This window comes from Fundulus heteroclitus, unplaced genomic scaffold, assembly GCF_011125445.2.
Source record: "Fundulus heteroclitus isolate FHET01 unplaced genomic scaffold, MU-UCD_Fhet_4.1 scaffold_118, whole genome shotgun sequence".
Taxonomy (NCBI): Eukaryota; Metazoa; Chordata; class Actinopteri; order Cyprinodontiformes; family Fundulidae; genus Fundulus; species Fundulus heteroclitus.
In genome coordinates, this window is record NW_023396530.1 from 246,386 (window position 1) to 265,535 (window position 19,150).

Consider the following 19,150-nt stretch of genomic DNA (forward strand, 5'->3'; position numbering starts at 1 on the left):
TTCATGGTTTGTAAATAGGAAAATTATATTAGGATTTTACCAAATATCAAATTTTTCCCGCCAAAGGTTTAGAAAAAAAGTTTAATCAGATTCAGTCATTTTTAGAAGGGGTTAGGGTCATCTTTAACCCCCTTATGGAAAAAAATCCAATCATGCTTTAGAGCCCATCATAATACTAAACTTTCTTTATTAAAACGTGCTGTTGACCCCTGCAGCTCCTACAGTCACTGGACTGCCTCTTTGATTAATGCCCTCCAGGTTTGTTGTGGTACCAGGTGCTTTCCATGTGTTATGCAATTATACCTGTTTGATTATGAATAATATTAATAATTATAATTGGCAATTATAACTTATATCATTTAAAATCAAATGATAGCTATAACAATTTTTTTTCAAATGGTTGTGATCAAGGGTTATGAGCCTGTAATGATTAGCACTAACAATTGGTTTATTAATTAACAGTTATTAACTTATTTAGGCTGGAAAAGGGCGTCTAACCAGTTGTTGACTGGGTTAGGCTTGTCCAGCAAACGTTGAAAACTTTAATTATAATTGCAATTGGAGTTTTAACCGTTAGTCATTCACCACAAGTCTGTCTCAGTGTCAGGGTTTAGTTTTAACTCGGCTTTTGTTTACTATTAGTTTTCCGTTTTTCCTCTTTGTTTGGGTTTTAGTTATGATTTGACTTTATTTTCTGTTAGTTTTCAGCTCCTCCTTCCCCTCACTTAGCTTTCCCCTCACTCCCTCTGCAGTCAGTCACACCTGTTGGTGATTAATCAGTCAGACTCACTTCACCTGTCAGCCTCTCTAAACCTCCCTCTGCTTTCACTCCTCTGCCGGTTCGTCATCATGCAACACCTTCTCCTTGCCTGTCTACCTGAGCGTTCTCTGCTTCTCTTTTACCTCAGCTTGCCATGGATTCTTCCAGTCTCATTGGTGCAGCTATCCTGTTGTGACTCAGACCTGCAAGTATTCACCTGCCCAGCTGCTATTCCTGCTGTGGCTCAGCTCTGGCTCACTCTCTGCCGTGCTGTGGATCCAGCTACTGTGCTCTGGTCTCCCAGAACTCTCCGGGGCCGTCAGCTCTTGCCATCATCTACACCCCTGTTCCAGTTTAGTCCTGCCGTTCTGGTTTCATCATCCACTACTCCATCTACCTTTCAATAAACTCTCAATTTTAGCTCTGTGTGTGTGGTTCTGAGTTCATTGAAGACAAAATCCTGACACTCAGTATATTCAGTTATCAACTCAAAAGGAGGTGATTTGGTAACTCTTAGAGACTATTCAATTGCTGATTCAAAATAACCACTAACACCTGCGATTGAGCTCGTTATTTATTGAACTGATAATTCTGTGTTACTGTAATTGTTCTGCTTAATGACAGTAGTAAAAACACTACTCACTACTAACATGAAAAAGCAAAGAAATGAAAATAAAAGTCAGTCAAAATTAATTGTAGCAGTAGCAATTTGTGATCCAATTGGTTAGACATTCTATTGGATCCAACAACATCAACATAGCAGCACTTTGTTGTAACAGCATTGAGGGAGTTTTGGCTAATAGCCCTGAGGTAGTTAAAAGGCTGGTATACACAAACAGGCTGAAGCTAAGATGGCGGATGCTTCGGCATAGCTAGCCGTTAGCGGTGTTCATGCAGTTAGCTTCTAAACCGTTCTAACTCGGGGCCTCAAGGTGGCGATTGGCTAATGATAGCTAGTCAGTTAGTGTGACTTCACAACAGCCTGCAGCCAAGTGCCTCAGGAAGCTAGAAAACCAGCAACAACACCGATTAGCCTAGCTACTCTGTATCACGCACAAAATGGCGGCTCTTATGACGTATGGCCTCTGGCCTTTACTTGCCATGTGCAAGATGACCTCTGCGAGACCACAGGCTAATTAACTAGCCTAGCCTAGCCCTAACAAAGGGCGGTTACCAGTTGAGTCACAGAGCTTCAACAAAAAACGCAGGAAGCTCCAAAAGGGAGAAGCCGAGAAACAGAGGAAAGGGAAGTGTGGAAAAGAGTTCTAGCCTCAGACGATTGGCGCAGCTTGTTTCTCACAAAACAAGTCAAACACAAATAACTTATAACGCAAACACACATTGGAAATATTCAGCACAGTTCAAACAAACTCCCTCTGGAGTACTTAAGCATTAACCTTATTCCTAATAAACATCACCTTATGGGTGTATAAAGAAAAAGAGAGATCTCTTTACTTATTGTTTCTCCCCAAAAAGGGAGATCGGTGGTGCACAGCTCAGCGTCTTTGGATCTCAGCCGGGGTTGGCTGGGAGATCATATGTGATGTTGGCTGCTGGCCGGCAGAGCACATGGGCTCTCTGAAACGGGTGCGGACATCTTGGTTTGGTTCCGTGATCTCATCACCACTGACCCCCCCACCCCCACCCAGGCAAAGCGCTGTTTGTCACTCTCCCATCAGGTAAACACCTCAGGAGCCTCAAAGCCAGAACTAATAAACTTAGAAACAGCTTCTTCCTCAGAGCTGTGAAGGCAATCGCCCCCTGATGGAGACCACTTTAAAATCGCCCCACTGTTACTAATTATTATACGTTACAATCACCTTAATGTTACGGCCTACTGCACACCATCATCTCTGATTATCTAAATGCACTTTGCTATAAACAAAGCCTCAAATCATCATTGTTCAATAAGCAACATGCTACCTCACTGTCTTTATTTGTGATTTTCCTAAATGCTAAAAAAATTTAACCCTTGTTCTTTGCATGTTTGTCAGTTTTTGCCTTAATTATGTGTAATGTGAACCGGAGTAGCCAAAGAGAAATTTCACCACGGTGACAAATAAAATATTCTGATTCTTAATTTTAATTTGACGTGTGGGCAGTCATCACCTCCGTCGTGACGGAAAGCTGTAGGCGCCGAGAAGTTGTAGTCCCAATCAAATATCTGGATATCTTTCTAACTCCACCCTGACGTGTCTGGAGCTCCTGGGTCTTCATGGTGGTCCAGCCTCCTGCTCGGTGCTGCTGCACCTCTGGAGTCTCTCAGGAAAGGTGTTTCCACTGACAGGTGAGCCTTAGATTCCCACAGGTGGACTTCATTTAACTGATTATGGGACTTTGGAAGGTAAATGGCTGCAGCTGAATGTTTTTCATTCGCAAATACACATGAAAATTCTCTGCTTGTTATTTGTTTGATTTTTTTATACCAACTTAGATTATTTTATGCAAATCCATCTCATTAAATAAGATGAAAACCATTCAAGTTACAGGTGAACACTTTAGGAAAGCACTGAAAATCAGTGTGCCTGATCCTGTAGCTGGCTTAATTTCTGCTTTTACTTCAAACTGAATCTTTTCTGATGAAAGCAGAGCTGATCTGAACAAATAAGTTCAGAAGGAAGTTCAGGGGTAGAGTTGAGTGTTTATGGAAATAAATTAGATCTTCTTTCTCAATTTGTGATCTGTCAGTCATGGCTTCATTTCCTGTCTGCTTGTTTACCTGCCATACCTTTCTGCAGGTCTCTCTCTCTGTTCACAATAATCATATTTATCTTAGTGAATGCCAGAAGAAAATGAGAGGAAGAGGAAAACTGTGTGGACATCGGTTTGCCCAGTTGCAGACGCCCATGAGCATTTATGTCAGTCTGGACCTGGCTCCAATGAATGACTGTATGCCAGCACACAATAAGGCAAATGTTGTTTCTGTTAAACAGCAGAGAGCAGCAGGTGTTTGCTTCAGAGCAACAGAAAGAAACTAAACTTGTATTAAAACCTTACTAAAAATTTAAAATTCTACACACTTTCAGAGGCTACACCTTAAACACATAACAGGCTCACAACTTTACTTTTATAGTACTTTAAAATACAACTCAGCTGGCCAAAGCCAAATGTAATAAAATAAAACAAAAAAGCAAAAACACAATAAAACAAGTTGCCAGTTAAAAGACGAGCAGCAGAGTTCTGGACCAGCTGTAGTCGGGCCACTAAAGTTCTGCTCAGCCCAGAATTAAAGGGTAGATGATTTCTCCGTAAACAAAGGTAAGAAACGCCTAATCAGCTCAGTTTTTGAATAACTGCGTTAAACCGTCTTACCTGATGTTCCGCTCCTAAAGGGGATCGCATGAAATACTCTCAGTAGTGGTTGTGAGGAACCAAAGACCCCCCCCCCCCCCATCCGAGGGAAGAGCAGAGAGGAGCCACAGGAAACCCCCCAAAAGCCACAGTACTGAAGCCCCCGACCATTTTCAAAGTATGCGGCGAGAGCAGTGCAGCTACAATGTACGGCTAACACCGAAGCTAACTGGATACATAAACACTGGAAGTGTGCAGCAAGAAAGCACTAGGAAGGAGCAATCATGCACATTGGGGTTACCTGAGCCTTATGATTGGCACAATAATTGGCATGTGTGACAATCAATAGATAAGATGATACCTCTGGAAGTCAAAGCCAAAAAAAAAAAGATTTCCCATTATACCATTGCAGTAATTTAAACGGGTTGTTATAAAGACATGGATTAAAATCTCTACATGATGCTGTGACAGGAATGGTTTAACTTTGGTCAGCTGTGTCAGTTGATGAGAACATCTCAAGACAGTGAATGCTTTACTCTCCATCCACTAGTTGGCACGACTGTTACTGGAGAGCACAAAGACAGAGAACACCATAGAAAAGCAATGCTGATGTTTATTACTCTGGCATCAGCCAGCGGATGGATGGACACAGAGCTGCAGTACAACTTTAATGCGGGTACACTTAATGGACGGAAGATTTTAGAACTCTGGTGTCTGTTGTGAAGCTTTTGGCAGGGAGGTTTTTGGCATCACTAATAATATGAATTAAATTGGTATATTGGATTTCATTAGCATGTTTGATCCCTTTCTAATATCACATGGATAAGTCAGAGGTGAGCAGTAACTAGTTACTTTTAGTTAAGTCTCATCTTCATCTTTAAATATTGTAGCAGTTTTAATAACTATCATCTGGACACTGATCATTTTAATAATTATAGACCAATTTCTACATTTCCTTTTGTTGCCAGAATCTTAGCGAAAGGGTTTTCTACTTAGCACTTAGGTTTTATAAAAGAAAATCACTTTTTTAGAAATTCTAGTCTGTGTTCTGTAAGCACCACATTATTCAAACAGCTCTTATAAGAGTTGTTGTGCAATTAGATGCTTTTCAGTTATTTAATGTTTGATGAAATAACTCTTGGTCTGTCAGGTATTGTGAATTTCAACCCAACTGGCCTTGATTCTCTGCACATCTGGAATAAATGAGTGACAATTTCTCTTCAAATCTAGTAATTTATTAACAGTAATAAATGCACATCCAGGGAACACTATTAATATTGTTGTTTTCCTGGATTGAAAATTTCACTCAACAACTTTTCTTTCCAGGTTAGTAAAACTAAAATGGTAACACTTTACACTAACGTACACAAAATTTCATTAACTACTAGGAAGAATGTTGGAAACTAATGTGTTGGAATCTAACACCATGAAAATCGTTCAATGATTTTAAAGTTCAGTGTTAAATTTAGAGAACCTAAGTCCACCGTAAAGAGTTTGGAATGAGGTTAAATTAGCTTTATGCAGAACAATGATTGGTTTGTGTTTAACCCATTTACATTACAAATCTAAGTTTGGCAAAATGTTATTTGAGTAAAGAATATTTTAAATATTCTTTAAAATATTTAAAGAAGATTCCTTCCTCTTCTTCTCATAAACTTGAACACGGTTGCTTCTTGTGACTCTCAGCCATGTTCAAAGTATATGATGAGAGCAGTGGAGCTACAATGAACGGCTAACACCGAAGCTAACCGCTAAATTAACCGCTAAGCTAACCAGATACATAAACACTAGAAGTGCACATGCACAGCCAGCAAGCAGAAACTAACAAGGAAAGAGTACGCACACTGCCGTTACGTGAGCGTGTCAGAATGATGGCATGTGGGACAACCTATAGATAAGGAGATATCCCTGAAACTGGAGGGACAGACGGGGGGGGGGGGGGGGGGGGGGTGATGGCAGGAACAAAACTCTGACCAATCTCTGTCATTTGAACCAAACGGCAGGGATTGGTCAGAGTTTTACAGGCTTGTAGCTCTCACAGAGATCTAATTGTTTAACCTCCTTTTTCTGAATACATAATGAATTTACTACTGTCAGGATGGAAGGACAATTTTACCCAGTATGACAAAAAGTGTTTTGTAGGGATTGAAAATATATCTATGGGGTTAAAGCATTGTTTTCCAGACTGTTTTGTGGTTTCCTTAGCAAAAGTTGAGGTGGGGAAACTGGCCAGAACATGACCCCCACACTCTGCTCCTGTTTTTCCAAACATCTGTCAAACATTGAGATTAATCGGCTTGTTGTTAAGAATGTTTAAATAAGAAATGGAAGAACACGTTTGCCAAAAATTGTACACACACACACCTGGTGGCACACAGAAGAACTGCAGTTTCATTTCGTCCCCCGAGTCTTCCTTTTTTTAAGGTTTAATAAATTAAATAATTTCCCCATAATCCCTGAACAGGATTACCAACTATAGCTTTAAAACACAACCCAAACCCCATTAGCATAGCTTTGTTTCAGGAGATCACTAGCCAGTATCTTAGCTTGTTAGCTTCAGGTCTAACTTCTAGTTTCATCCCAAACTAACCTCCCCTCTTCTCTCTGCCAAACGCAGTTTATCATGTCCCGTTCTGCTGACTAGGGTAATCCAGTTAGTTTTGGCTAACTTGATCTCCTTTGTCAGCTTGTTCCTGGTCTGCTTGTAGAGGGCCAGCTCTCAACTATGGAAAGCTTCTTTTCTGTTATGGAGCAGTTGCTTTAAACGTTAGGAGAAGCATGGTTTATTGTTGTTGAAACTGCAGATGGTCTTGGTTTGCACTCACATGTAATCACAGAAGCTGATGTATGACGCCACTACATGATTTAGTTGGTTTAGGTCAGAGGCTGAAGCTTCAAAAATATCCCAATCAGTGCAGCCCTGGCAGCTCTGCAGCATCAGCTTTCAATCATCAGTCCATTGTTTAACAGTCTGAACCACAGGCTTAGAGGTTTTCAGCTTCTGCCTGTAGGCTGGCATGAGGTGGAGCAGACAGTGATTAGAGAGGCCAAGCCCTGCACAAGCGACGGCTGTGCATGCTTTAAAACAGTGATCCAGTCTGATTTTTCCTCTTCTCAGGCTGTTAACATGCTGTCTGTATTCAGATAGCTCATCAGAGAGGTTTGGGCCGTTAAAATCCCCAAGAACAATCACAAGACTCCCTCTACTGAGTTCTACTGTTCTTCAATTATACATTGCTTGTCGTTATTTCAGCTTTTAACTTTTTGCTCTCTCTTTTTTTCTTCATAGAAGGTACACCTGGTCTGGCGTTCTGTTAACTGTGACATCATCCAGAGAAGACAGATCACCCGCTATTACCATCTAACATAGAAAGTACTCCTGGGTCAATGTGAGCTTCTCAGCTTTCTGTGTCTCTGCTCTGTCTTCTCTAACATAGAAAGTACTCCTGGGTCAATGTGAGCTTCTGAGCTTTCTGTGTCTCTGCTCTGTCTTCTCTAACATAGAAAGTACTCCTGGGTCAATGTGAGCTTCTGAGCTTTCTGTGTCTCTGCTCTGTCTTCTCTAAGCCCCAGTGGGTGGAGGCAGATGAGCGTTCACACTGAGCCTGGTTCTGGTTCTGCTGGAGGTTCTCCTCCCTGTTAAAGGGGAGTTTTCCTCTCCACTGTCGCTTCATGCATGCTCAGTATGAGGGATTGCTGCAAAGCCATCAACAATGCAGATGACTCTCCCTGTGGCTCTACGCTTCCCCAGGAGTGAATGCTGCTTGGAGAGACTTTGAAGCAATCAACTGGTTCCCTTATATAGGACATTTTTGACCAATCTGTATAATCTGATTGATTTTGACTTTGTAAAGTGCCTCGAGATGACATGTTTCATGAATTGGCGCTATATAAATAAAATTGAATTGAACTGAATTGAGACAGTCAGGGAGTTTCTTCTCCTTTTTGTTTTTATCTACCATCAATTGACATGTTAAACCTCAGACAGTTTTTAAAACTAAAAGTTAGACTCTGTAGAAACTTTTCTTGACTAAATCAGTTGCTAACGTGTGAGGGTTGTCGATCTGCAGCGAGGCTGCAACTTCTGCAGCTGTGAGGTTTCTGCACATGGAGCACCAGGATTGAAGCCTTGATGTGGACTGCTTTAAGCAAACCAATGATCGCTGATTCTGGTATAATCTGCTTTCCTAATGAGATGCTATTTACTGTGGGATCAGAGCAGCAGGTGGGTTTGTTTCTTCATGTGTGCAGAAACACACACTCTCAGCAGCTGCTGTATTTAACTGTGTGATGGTGTGTTATGTAAACTGCCAGCTCTGACACCATTTGCATGTGATTTGTGTGTGCGTTTGCAGTCAGACGGCCGTTTGAATTCAGATCTTTGAGTCTGTTGAAAGACATAAGGCATGTGTGAGAGGAACCTTCCAGAATCTTTGTGTGCAGATTTACGAGAAACCCGTCTTTGTAGCGCTGAGCTCTGCTGTGATTTCTGACTGAATCTGATCAGGTTTCCTCCCATCAGCCCTCAGATGCTCTGTTTAACGTCAGGTCATCTATGATCAATGAAACAAATAGTTTTTGTCACGATTTGTCTATGGATGACCCAGAACCACAACACACGGAACTTAAAATGAAAAGTCTTTATTGAAGGGTTATGGATGGAAGACTGGAGAGGCAGGACTGCACTGGTAAGGGTGTAGGTGACGGCAGGAGCTGACGGCCCGGAGAGAAAGCACCTCGATCCAGAGGCAGACAGCAGAGTCCACAGCTCGGCATAGAGCTAACCTGAGCACAGCAGCTGGTCCTTCTATATGGCAGAAGGGAACCAGAGCAAGGCAGCAGGAAACACAGGGAGCAAAACCTTCAGGTAAAAACAGAGGGGACAGCATTCCACAGGCAAACAGGCATGGAGAAGGTGTAGGTTAATGACAGACCGGCACTGGAGTGAAACAGAGGGAGGCTTAAATGAGGAAGCTGGCAGGTGAAATGAGTCTGACTGATTAATCACCAACAGGTGTGACTGACTGCAAAGGGAGTGTAGGGAAAGCTAAGTGAGGGGAGAGGAGGAGCTGAAACTAACAGAAATAAAAGTCAAATCATAACTAAAACCCAAACAAAGAGGAAAACTGAAAACCAATATCCAACAGAAAGCTAAGTCAAAACTAAACCCTGACAGTTTTAAGTAGGCATTCCCAAACCACCTTTAGGGTTGGATTGTTTTTTGAAGAGGATGTTTCAATTCAATTCCATTTTATTTATATAGCGCCAATTCATAAAACATGTCATCTCGAGGCACTTTACAAAGTCAAAATCAATCATATTATACAGATTGGTCAAAAAGTTCCTATATAAGGAAACCAGTTGATTGCTTCAAAGTCTCTCCAAGCAGCATTCACTCCTGGAGAACCGTAGAGCCACAGGTAGAGTCGTCTGCATTGTACATGGCTTTGCTGCAATCCCTCATACTGAGCAAGCATGAAGCGACAGTGGAGAGGAAAACTCCCCTTTAACAGGGAGGAGAACCTCCAGCAGAACCAGAACCAGGCTCAGTGTGAACGCTCATCTGCCTCCACCCACTGGGGCATAGAGAAGACAGAGCAGAGACACAGAAAGCTCAGAAGCTCACATTGACCCAGGAGTACTTTCTATGTTAGAGAAGACAGAGCAGAGACACAGAAAGCTCAGAAGCTCACCTTGACCCAGGAGTACTTTCTATGTTAGAGAAGACAGAGCAGAGACACAGAAAGCACAGAAGCTCACATTGACCCAGGAATCTGTTCTACATTAGATGATAATAGCGGATGATCTGTCTTCTCTGGATGATGTCACAGTTAACAGAACGCCAGATCAGGTGTACCTACTATGAAGAAAAAGAGAGAGCAAAAAGTTAAAAGCTGAAATGACAACAAACAATGCAGATTGGAGAGCAGTAGGAGAACTCAGCAGAGTGAGAGAAATAGATCCTGATGTCCTCCAGCAGCCTAAGCCTATAGCAGCATAACTATAGAGGTAGCTCAGGGTAACATGAGCCACTCTGACTAGAAGCTTTGTCACAAAGGAAAGTTTTAAGATTAGTCTTAAAAGTAGACAGATTGTACAGAAAGTTATTCAGAAAATGCATAAAAAGTTCTAAAGTCTTTATCAAGAGGTCAACCTGCAGATGAACTTGTCATTTTTCAGTCTTTAGATCGAGAACCCTGCAGATGAAATATGTGTAAATAATTCACATGAAGGTTCTCTAAGATCTTTTCCTCTAAAGTTATTGCCATATTAAAGTAAAGAAGCTTCATTTTTCATAGAGTCGATCTAAAGTTAATGTTCATCAGATGATAAAATTCAGTCCACAACTATCAGCACAAGAAAATCGTATTTACAGAAAAGGTCACAGTTTAACCAACATCTCTAGTTCTGCTGGTTTCTACATGTGACGTCAACACACCTGTAGCCAATCAGAGCCCTGAGACACTGATTTCCCCCTGGGATTATTAAATTATGTCTGATTCTGAGTCTGATTCTGAGACAAAACAGAACCTCCAGCGTTCTGTTGGAGTTTACCTGAAGAAAATGGTGCTAATCCAGATGGAGCCTTAGACAGAACATGATGAAGTGACACTGAATGTTGGAGCTGACTAATGTGAACGTGCAGCGACCCTCAGTCACAATCTTTGGAGCAATTCCCTGAGTGGGTAACCAACATCTAACCAAGCTCCTCTCTAGTGAAATGACAGGAACCCCCGAGGCCTTGTAGTGGAACACCAGTGCTCCACTCTGGGCCCCAATACCTCTGCAGGAACCTCTGAAGAACAAGTGTTCCCTGATTTACGTCTCACCGTATAAACGACAGACGGTCTACATGGAAACTCAGTGCCAACTGAAAACTGCAGAAAATGATGCTTGTTCAAAGGGAGAGCAACGACTGACTGGAAGGAAATGAACCGGGAAGCAGAAAGAAAACAGTCAGAAATACAGAAAAGAAGTTGTAAAACGGAATAGACGCTGCATGGAAGTGGGAGGGAGTAGAAACAGATGGAATAATGAGTAAACAGACAGACAGAGGTGGAAGTGAAGGGAACAGAGGAACACAGGGGGAGGAGGTAGTGAGATCCCTGGGCAGGTAAACACAGAGCTGGAGCCGAGGCAAAGATAAGAGAAAGGACAGACTCAGAGGTACGGAGACAGAAAGGAAGAAAAACAGAATGATCTCAGCTCCATCAGGACCATAACACAGCATTTCCAGAGTAAACACAGCTAACAAGACATGGAATCAGACAATAAGTTACCCAGATGAAGGAGAGGACACACATTTGCTTCCTCTCAGCAGACGGGAGGAGTGCTGACAGCTCCTGATAGAGCCGTCCTAACGGGAGCCAGAGATGATTGACAGCCATGGAGCGTGATGACAGCGCAAAAAGTTTTCACAAGCTCCCACACCAACAGATAGTGACGATGTGGAGAGGCAGGTGGATCTGAGGAACCAGATAAAATGTCAAAAAGAGAGCTTTGAGAGGAAGAATAAAAAGGCCAGATACAGAGGAAGGACAGTAAACCAATCAGAGATGTCAGAAGGCTCCACTCAGCTAAAACAGAGACGGGAAACCTTTTAAATGTTGATGAACATGCACTTTCTCTAAAGACTTTGAACCAGACTGCAGGTCTGCTGGTGGTTCCTAGAGTCTCTAAAAGTAGAATGGGAGGCAGATCCTTTAGCTATCAGGCTCCTCTCCTGTGGAACCAACTCCCAGTTTTGGTCCGTGAGGCAGACACCCTGTCTACTTTTAAGACTAATCTTAAAACTTTCCTTTGTGACAAAGCTTCTAGTCAGAGTGGCTCATGTTACCCTGAGCTACCTCTATAGTTATGCTGCTATAGGCTTAGGCTGCTGGAGGACATCAGGGTCTATTTCTCTCTCTCTGCTGAGTTCTCCTACTGCTCTCCAATATGCATTATCTGCACTTATTGCTGACCCTAACTGTATGTTCTGCCTCTGTTTTTTTTCTTTTAGGTGAAATAACACATGGCCTGATCTTTTTCTGTTTAATTGTGTTTCTCAGAGAGAGTCCATAGAGATAATATGTCCTTTTTAACCACTTGTCCATCACCACTAAAATTGGCTCAGCCGTTTTAGTTTTCCTGTTCAAATGGAGTTTCTTTCCACTGTTCCCATATGCCCGCTCAGGAGTAAGAGCTGCTGCAGTCAATGACTTGATGCTATTGGCTGGGCTTCAGTGGACAATACCCATCTACCAACTATTAATCAGATTCTGATTAGACAACTATTATTTTTTTATTGTTCTTACTATAATCCTGATTGAATTGGACTGTGTGTAATTAGATCTGAGTGTTTTTCGCTAACTGGAATTTGCTGAAATGAACCTTTAAAAAGAGAAGTTGAGCTGAATTGGATTCTGTATAACTGGATATGAGTAGGTCTGTTTTATGAAGATATCGTTGGTTTTAAATTGAAGCTATACAACTATAAGTTAAAGCTACTAGGATTAAAAACTGCACATCCAAACTTGAAATGTCATAACTGTAGTTTGATAAGGACCAAACTGCAGATGATAAATTTGCAGTGAACACCCCCCCCCCTCAGGTGAGTGAAATCTTTAAGCCAGTAAAATGGTGCCGTTTGTGCTGTAGGAACGTCTGATTGAGCAACGGTCAACTAGGCCCCTTCCAGATACATAAATCTAATAAAATGGTGGCAATGCGTTGTGTTGCTAAAATCTATGTTTGAGTCACCATGATTTTAAAGGTGCAAAAGTCCAAATGAACACAGGGAATGTAAACCACATTGGTGGAGAACAGAGAAATCCAACCATGAGTGACAGAAACAGGGAGAATAAATACTGGAGACGCTGATTAGCAGAATGGAAACAGGAGAGTGATTACACTGATGTGGAGCAGCTGTGAGGTGGAGGATGATAAGGAAAAATTACTACAATATGATTAAAAATAGAGAACAAAAAGAATGAGACAGAGTGACAATCAGAGCATGAAAACAAGAACTTTCTCAAAGATAAACCCAGAATATTACCAACTGTGACGGATGAAACTTAAAGGGACTAAAGTTCTTCTGATCACAATACAAACAGTTTACAGTTAGAAACCTGCTGAGAATAATCTGTTAAGACTGTTTTTATGATTCTGTTCTTCAAGGATTGGCAACAACTTCCTCATCTCCTCTAATCTTCTCCGTCCTGTCTGTTCGATCCAGATGCTGCTGCAGCCTAAACATGATGGCACTTCTATTTTATTGTTTGTCTGATAGATTCCCAGAAACATGCTGAGCTAATGCTTTATTGTGTGCTTCAGTGTGATTCTTGGTGTGAAATAACTCAGCACATTACTGTCATGTTCTCACAAATAGCTTTGACTTTGTTCTCTCACTGGTCAGAATAAAGAATAAATACGTAAATCACTGTAGATCAATGAACAGCTTTCAGCTCATTGTCATCAGCAAATAATCAGTCAAAAACAAGAGTTTGACAGAAAGATATTTAACTTGTGAGCTGCTCAGTGGCAGGGGAAGGAAGGGAGGGGGGGGGGGTCAGGTAAAATGTTAAAGACAGCAGAAAACAACCAGGATGAAAGAGAAGAAGACTACAGAGAGAAAAATGTCTGCAGTCTGCTGAGAAAGAGGATGGCAGCTTGAGAGGCAGCAGAAGTGAAAAAGATCTGACAGAGAAAGATGAAAGGAGAGGGGGAACGGCGTGATTTGGGAGAACGGCTGAAGAACGAGGTGAACTGAAGTTCAGTGGAAGGCTTCAGAGAATCATCTGCATCAATTTTGTCTCAGGCTCTTCTCCACCTTCAGGTCATTTTCCTGCCGTTAACGTTTTTGTTGTTCACTGTCATCCAACACAGAAACCAGTGTCCATGCAAACCTTCTCAGAATATCCACCAAAAGTCACCAAGCCAGCATGTTTGGTCACACCTCCACCTCAGAACAACAGCAGAAGCATCCAGAGAGTCTCTGGAGGCGCGGCGGTGAGAGTAATATGAAGTCTGTGTGTTTGGTTGTGAGAGCAGATGGAGATGGACAGGCCAGCCGGGCGGCTGATGCAGATGAGGGCTTTAAACACGCCCACTTTTATTTAGGGTTTTAAATAAAAAGTGGGTGAAAGGAAGGTATTTCTGGAATGATAGTTTCTTTAAAGATTGATCAAAACACCACCTGAAGTTTGGCTTGATTTCAGATGTCCAACCAGTTTCCTGATCACAGGAACCGTGATCCGACACTCCTCAGAGTTTAGCTGAAGGAAGTCAGTTTTTGCCAGTTTGTCATTTCTGTTAGGTACTTCAGTTTATCAAGTTCTATACTTTTCCTTACAAATGCCTTTTTGCACCATTATTTTTGCACATAAACTACATTCTTCTGCACACAGTCCTTGCACACTGTTTTTTTCCTGCATTGTTACATCTGATCAATGCTGCACTTTGTATTGTAATATTGTCTTATTCCACCTGCAATCCCATTACACTGTTAAAAGCTGTATGCAACCAAATTTCGTTCTGTATGCACTCTGTACATTCAAAATGACAATAGTTGTCTAAGTCTTATCAGAGAGAAAAAAACAACATTTTGAGTGGACCAGGACAGCTGACAATATAGTACCAGAAGAAATTATGAGGTTTATTAATGATCAGTTAAAAACAAGAAATGGATAGAAACAGAAGAGTGGGTTATTCCACATGTTAGACCTGAGTGTGGTTCATGTTTAGCATCTGATTAAAGTTAAGATCTGAACCACCTTAAAAGGAAGAGATCTCCACCAAACGCCACAGTCTGGCTGTAGTTTCTATTTATATTTCACTGTCAGAGCGCTACAGTAAAATATACATTTTACTGTTAACTCACATTGAAGTAGCTCCAGGGTAGACTTTGAAAATACAGACATGAGAAGGACTTCAGGAGAAACCATCTTAGTTATTACATCAAAATCTAAGTTGGTTTTAAGTTTGAGGACAAAAGTTTGCAAAACTCAAATAAATAAATACATTTTTTTCCCTCATTTTTTAAAAGTGGACATTTCCTATTTATCTGAATGAGCCTTGTATCCATTAATACTTTCACATAATCTTTTCCTATTCTGTTGAATCTTTCTCTTACAGCTTAACTTTTTTCATATGAATTAATCTTGTATGGAAGTCAGGTTGGTGAGAAAGTTTCCTCTCTAAGGAAACCCAGCAGGTTGCATCAAGTCTCTCCAAGCAGCATTCACTCCTCCTGAAAGAGCGTAGAGCCACAGTGGACAGTCGTCTGCATTGTTGATGGCTTTGCAGCAATCCCTCATACTGAGCATGCATGAAGCGACAGTGGAGAGGAAAACTCCCCTTTAACAGGGAGGAGAACCTCCAGCAGAACCAGAACCAGGCTCAGTGTGAACGCTCATCTGCCTCCACCCACTGTCCCAGTCATTATTTTGACAATTTACTTCACATTTGTTGAATCCTGCTGTTGCGTCTAAAACCGTCAGTGTGGCGCCCTCTTCAGGTTTAACGAGGTTCAGTATCGCTATTGGTTGAAAAGTTATTGTGCTGTCACCCAGAGTGACTGACATCAGCAGCGCTGCCGCTGTGGGGTATAAAAGTGGCTCAGTAGCAAGTTGGATTAGTGAACTTTGAGAACCTTCTATCGATTTTTCAGGTTAGCGATTTATTAGCTTAGCATTCAGTTGGTTTATTTAATCCTGGTCCTCCTCTCAGCAAATATGAGATTGGGCGGAGTAAGGCTCTGGTACAGTGGTGAGTAAAGCCGGCTTCACACTGACTACGTTCCTTGTGCGCTCCGTCCGTTCACTGCAAAATGTGCCTCGTAGCAATCTGTTCATGCATCCAGACAGCCCCTCCCTCCTTTATGTTTAAATATTACCGGATCCACTTTACACTTCCTGTGTCTGACTTCCTGTCTGGCTCATCCGGTTTCCAGAAATGGACTCATTTCGCTGTATCGTAACTGTATTTCTGACAGACAATTTCAGTGAAGTCCTGCTCATTTTCCTCAGGGAAAATGTTGTTTAGCTCTTTGGCTTCTGAAGCATAAATTCTTAAGTACAAGTTAAAAACATAAATAAGAATTTGTGTCGGATATACACTCTATCATCCTCGCTCTTCTTTCTGCTGCTGTTCTAACCCTAACCCTTTGACCCACAGCTGAATGACCAGTTCTGCAGCCAGACTGTCGAGAAGTGGCTTCGTTATGCGCCGGAGCGGCAGGGAGGCGTCGCCCAGAACCAACGTGACCCAAACCCAAGTCAAGTGTGTCAATGACTGAGTCTCCAGAGTCGCTATAGTTCTCCAAACCTTTGACAATTGATATTTGTCACCATATCAGCAAACCTGCTGCTCAGGTACAAGTTGCTGGCTGTCTTGATCTGTGACTGTTTTCCTAAATAAAATTGAATATTTAAAGCATGGCGCCCTTTCTGAGTTTGTCTTCACACATTTTTGGAAATATGGTAATGTGAGCTAATGTTGAACGGTCAGCTAACAATATTGTTAGTTTAACAGCAGCACTAAATGCAGAAACTTGTGAGCGTATGTTATGGTGCTCAATTGCTGAAAAACTAAACTTTTCACAATGGCTTTAGATGATGGTTGAATCAATATTGATGTAGCATCAGTTATGGTTGCTCCTCCTGTTCCAGTTATGGTTGCAACCTGGAATACATCTGAACAGGAAAAGGCACAGACCACCACATCGTGACCAAAGTGTGTTTTCCTTGGGAAACAGATCGTTCCTGTTTGCACACTAATTTCTCAGGGAACATCAAGTTACACTGATCTGTAAATGAATATTTAGGATTACTGCACAGAATTTACTGCAGGCATGAGTGCATCTTTGATATATTCATGCAACAGCTGATTTGATCTCTAAATAAAAACTCTTCTTGTTGCGTCAGTGTATTAACTGTGTGCATTCTGAATGAAATAATCTGCATGGTAACACAAGGTGAGAATAAAGGTTCTTGATTCCTCTTCAGCTAAGATGGCTAAGAAAACCTTTAAACGTATCATCTCAGGACAACATTACAGGGAAGCAAATGGCTAATCTTTATCTGAAAAATTACTTTTTTATTTCTGGTACCTTGTCAGGGTCTCCTCTGAATACGCTGCAGGTTCTGATGGTTCTGCTCGGATCAGGACAAACCTAATCTGATTAAAGCAACATATTCCCAGCTGACGGCTCCAAAAAGTACCTTGCTGCTGTATTAACCTGGAATAAAATTGAGTTCTCCTCAGGGATGTTTGCAGCACCATATCAGATGATTACATGTGAAGAGTATAATGTGTTTTATTCATGCATGGAGGAAAACAACATGTGGGAGGTTGGGAGGCAGTAATGGACCCTTTGGGGTCAAAGCATCCATTCTAACTGTACCAACAACATCTAATTGAATCTAACTTGGACAATTAAAGTGAAATTGGTGCAAAAGAATTTATTGAGGCAGTTATCTGTAGTAATTAGGCAGTAATTGGCCTTTTGTTATCTCTACAAGTCTCCTGGAAATGCCGAGTGAAAGGGACTAGGAGAGGCAGGCGCTCCATTTCTCTCTCAGCTCACAGAAACTTACACAGGCTGAAGGTATCAGACAAGATGCTGCATCTAAACCAAAACAGCTTCATCTGTGCAAAAAGCTTCCTAACATTACTGTTGGGGAGACAGAAGACAGCAGACTGAAGAAGAGGACAGAGGCTCATTCTCCCTCTATCTGGACCAGAGATGAGAACCTGAGCTCCTTCACAGCTACAGAGCAGAACCGGGCTCTGATTAAAGCAGATGAAGTTCTGATCCGCTGCTCCATCCTGATCTCACCCAGGAACACCCGCATATTTAAAGAGAGGAAACAGATCATTCAGATTTTCATTCATCTTTTTCAACACGGATCAGTCAGAGTCTGATTTAAAACTAGAGGCTGAATGTTTCAGAAGCCAAAACAACAGAACATGTTGTGTTCCGCATTCCCTTAAAAAAGCAGATGAACACTTTCATTTCAGTCCCGCTGCAATGAAACCACATCAGTAATTCATGCAGTTTGTTCAGTGGGGAGAGGAACCAAGAGAAGAAGTGACGTTAACAGTGTTTCATTGTTGTGTAGCTTACAGGTGTTATAGCCTATCAGAATTAGACTCCATCAGAAAGATGCAGAACTGCAATACCTGCAAGTGTCACGCTTTGGAAAGGCTGTTACCAAACACAGAAGCAAATGAAGATGAATAGGATATTTTAATGAAGGAAAATAATAACCGACAGGCTGAGACCAGCACAGGGAGCAGAAATGAGACTGCATACATACCAGGAGAAGGGGGAGAGAACGAGTGAGAACCAGGTGGTGTCAATCAGATGATTAGGGGACACCTGAGAGAGGAAGAGTAAAAGGTAAAAGAAATATAAGAAATACAGAACAACAGTCTGTTCACAAGTCATCTGGATCATTAATAAACACACAAAATGTTGCGGGGGGAGGGGGGGGGCTGTACATAGCTAAATATTTCTACATAGGGGCTGAAGCTGTCCTCCATCTTTGCTCAGTAACAGTCCTGACTATCAGCAGTGAAACTCTGGGAGTTTGTTCCAGATCAGTGGAGCATAGGAACTAAATGCTGCTTCTCCATGTCTGGTTCTGGTTCTGGTTCTGGTTCTGCAGAGCAGGCTGGAGCCAGAAGACCTGAGTGGTCTGGAGGGTTGATGCCCTGATAACAAGTCTGTGATGGATTTAGGTGCTAATTCAGAACCGGGTCCATGTTCTCTACGTTCTTAGTCTTAGTGGAAGGACTTCAGAACCGGGTCCATGTTCTCTACGTTCTTAGTCTTAGTGAGGACTTCAGAACCGGGTCCATGTTCTCTACATTCTTAGTCTTAGTGAGGACTTCAGAACCGGGTCCATGTTCTCCACGTTCTTAGTCTTAGTGAGGACTTCAGAACCGGGTCCATGTTCTCTAGGTTCTTAGTCTTAGTGAGGACTTCAGAACCGGGTCCATGTTCTCCACGTTCTTAGTCTTAGTGAGGACTTCAGAACCGGGTCCATGTTCTCTACATTCTTAGTCTTAGTGAGGACTTCAGAACCGGGTCCATGTTCTCCACGTTCTTAGTCT

At 41.8% G+C, this 19,150-nt stretch overlaps 1 long non-coding RNA gene across 1 annotated transcript; it reads left to right on the forward strand.

The window, feature by feature from the left end:
- Window positions 1-2,987: 2,987 nt before the first annotated feature.
- Window positions 2,988-16,263, forward strand: LOC110366912. The gene is made up of 3 exons (XR_002427076.2): window positions 2,988-3,047; window positions 13,919-14,041; window positions 16,208-16,263. It is a non-coding gene; the product is annotated as an uncharacterized LOC110366912 (long non-coding RNA).
- The last annotated feature ends 2,887 nt before the right edge of the window (window positions 16,264-19,150 follow it).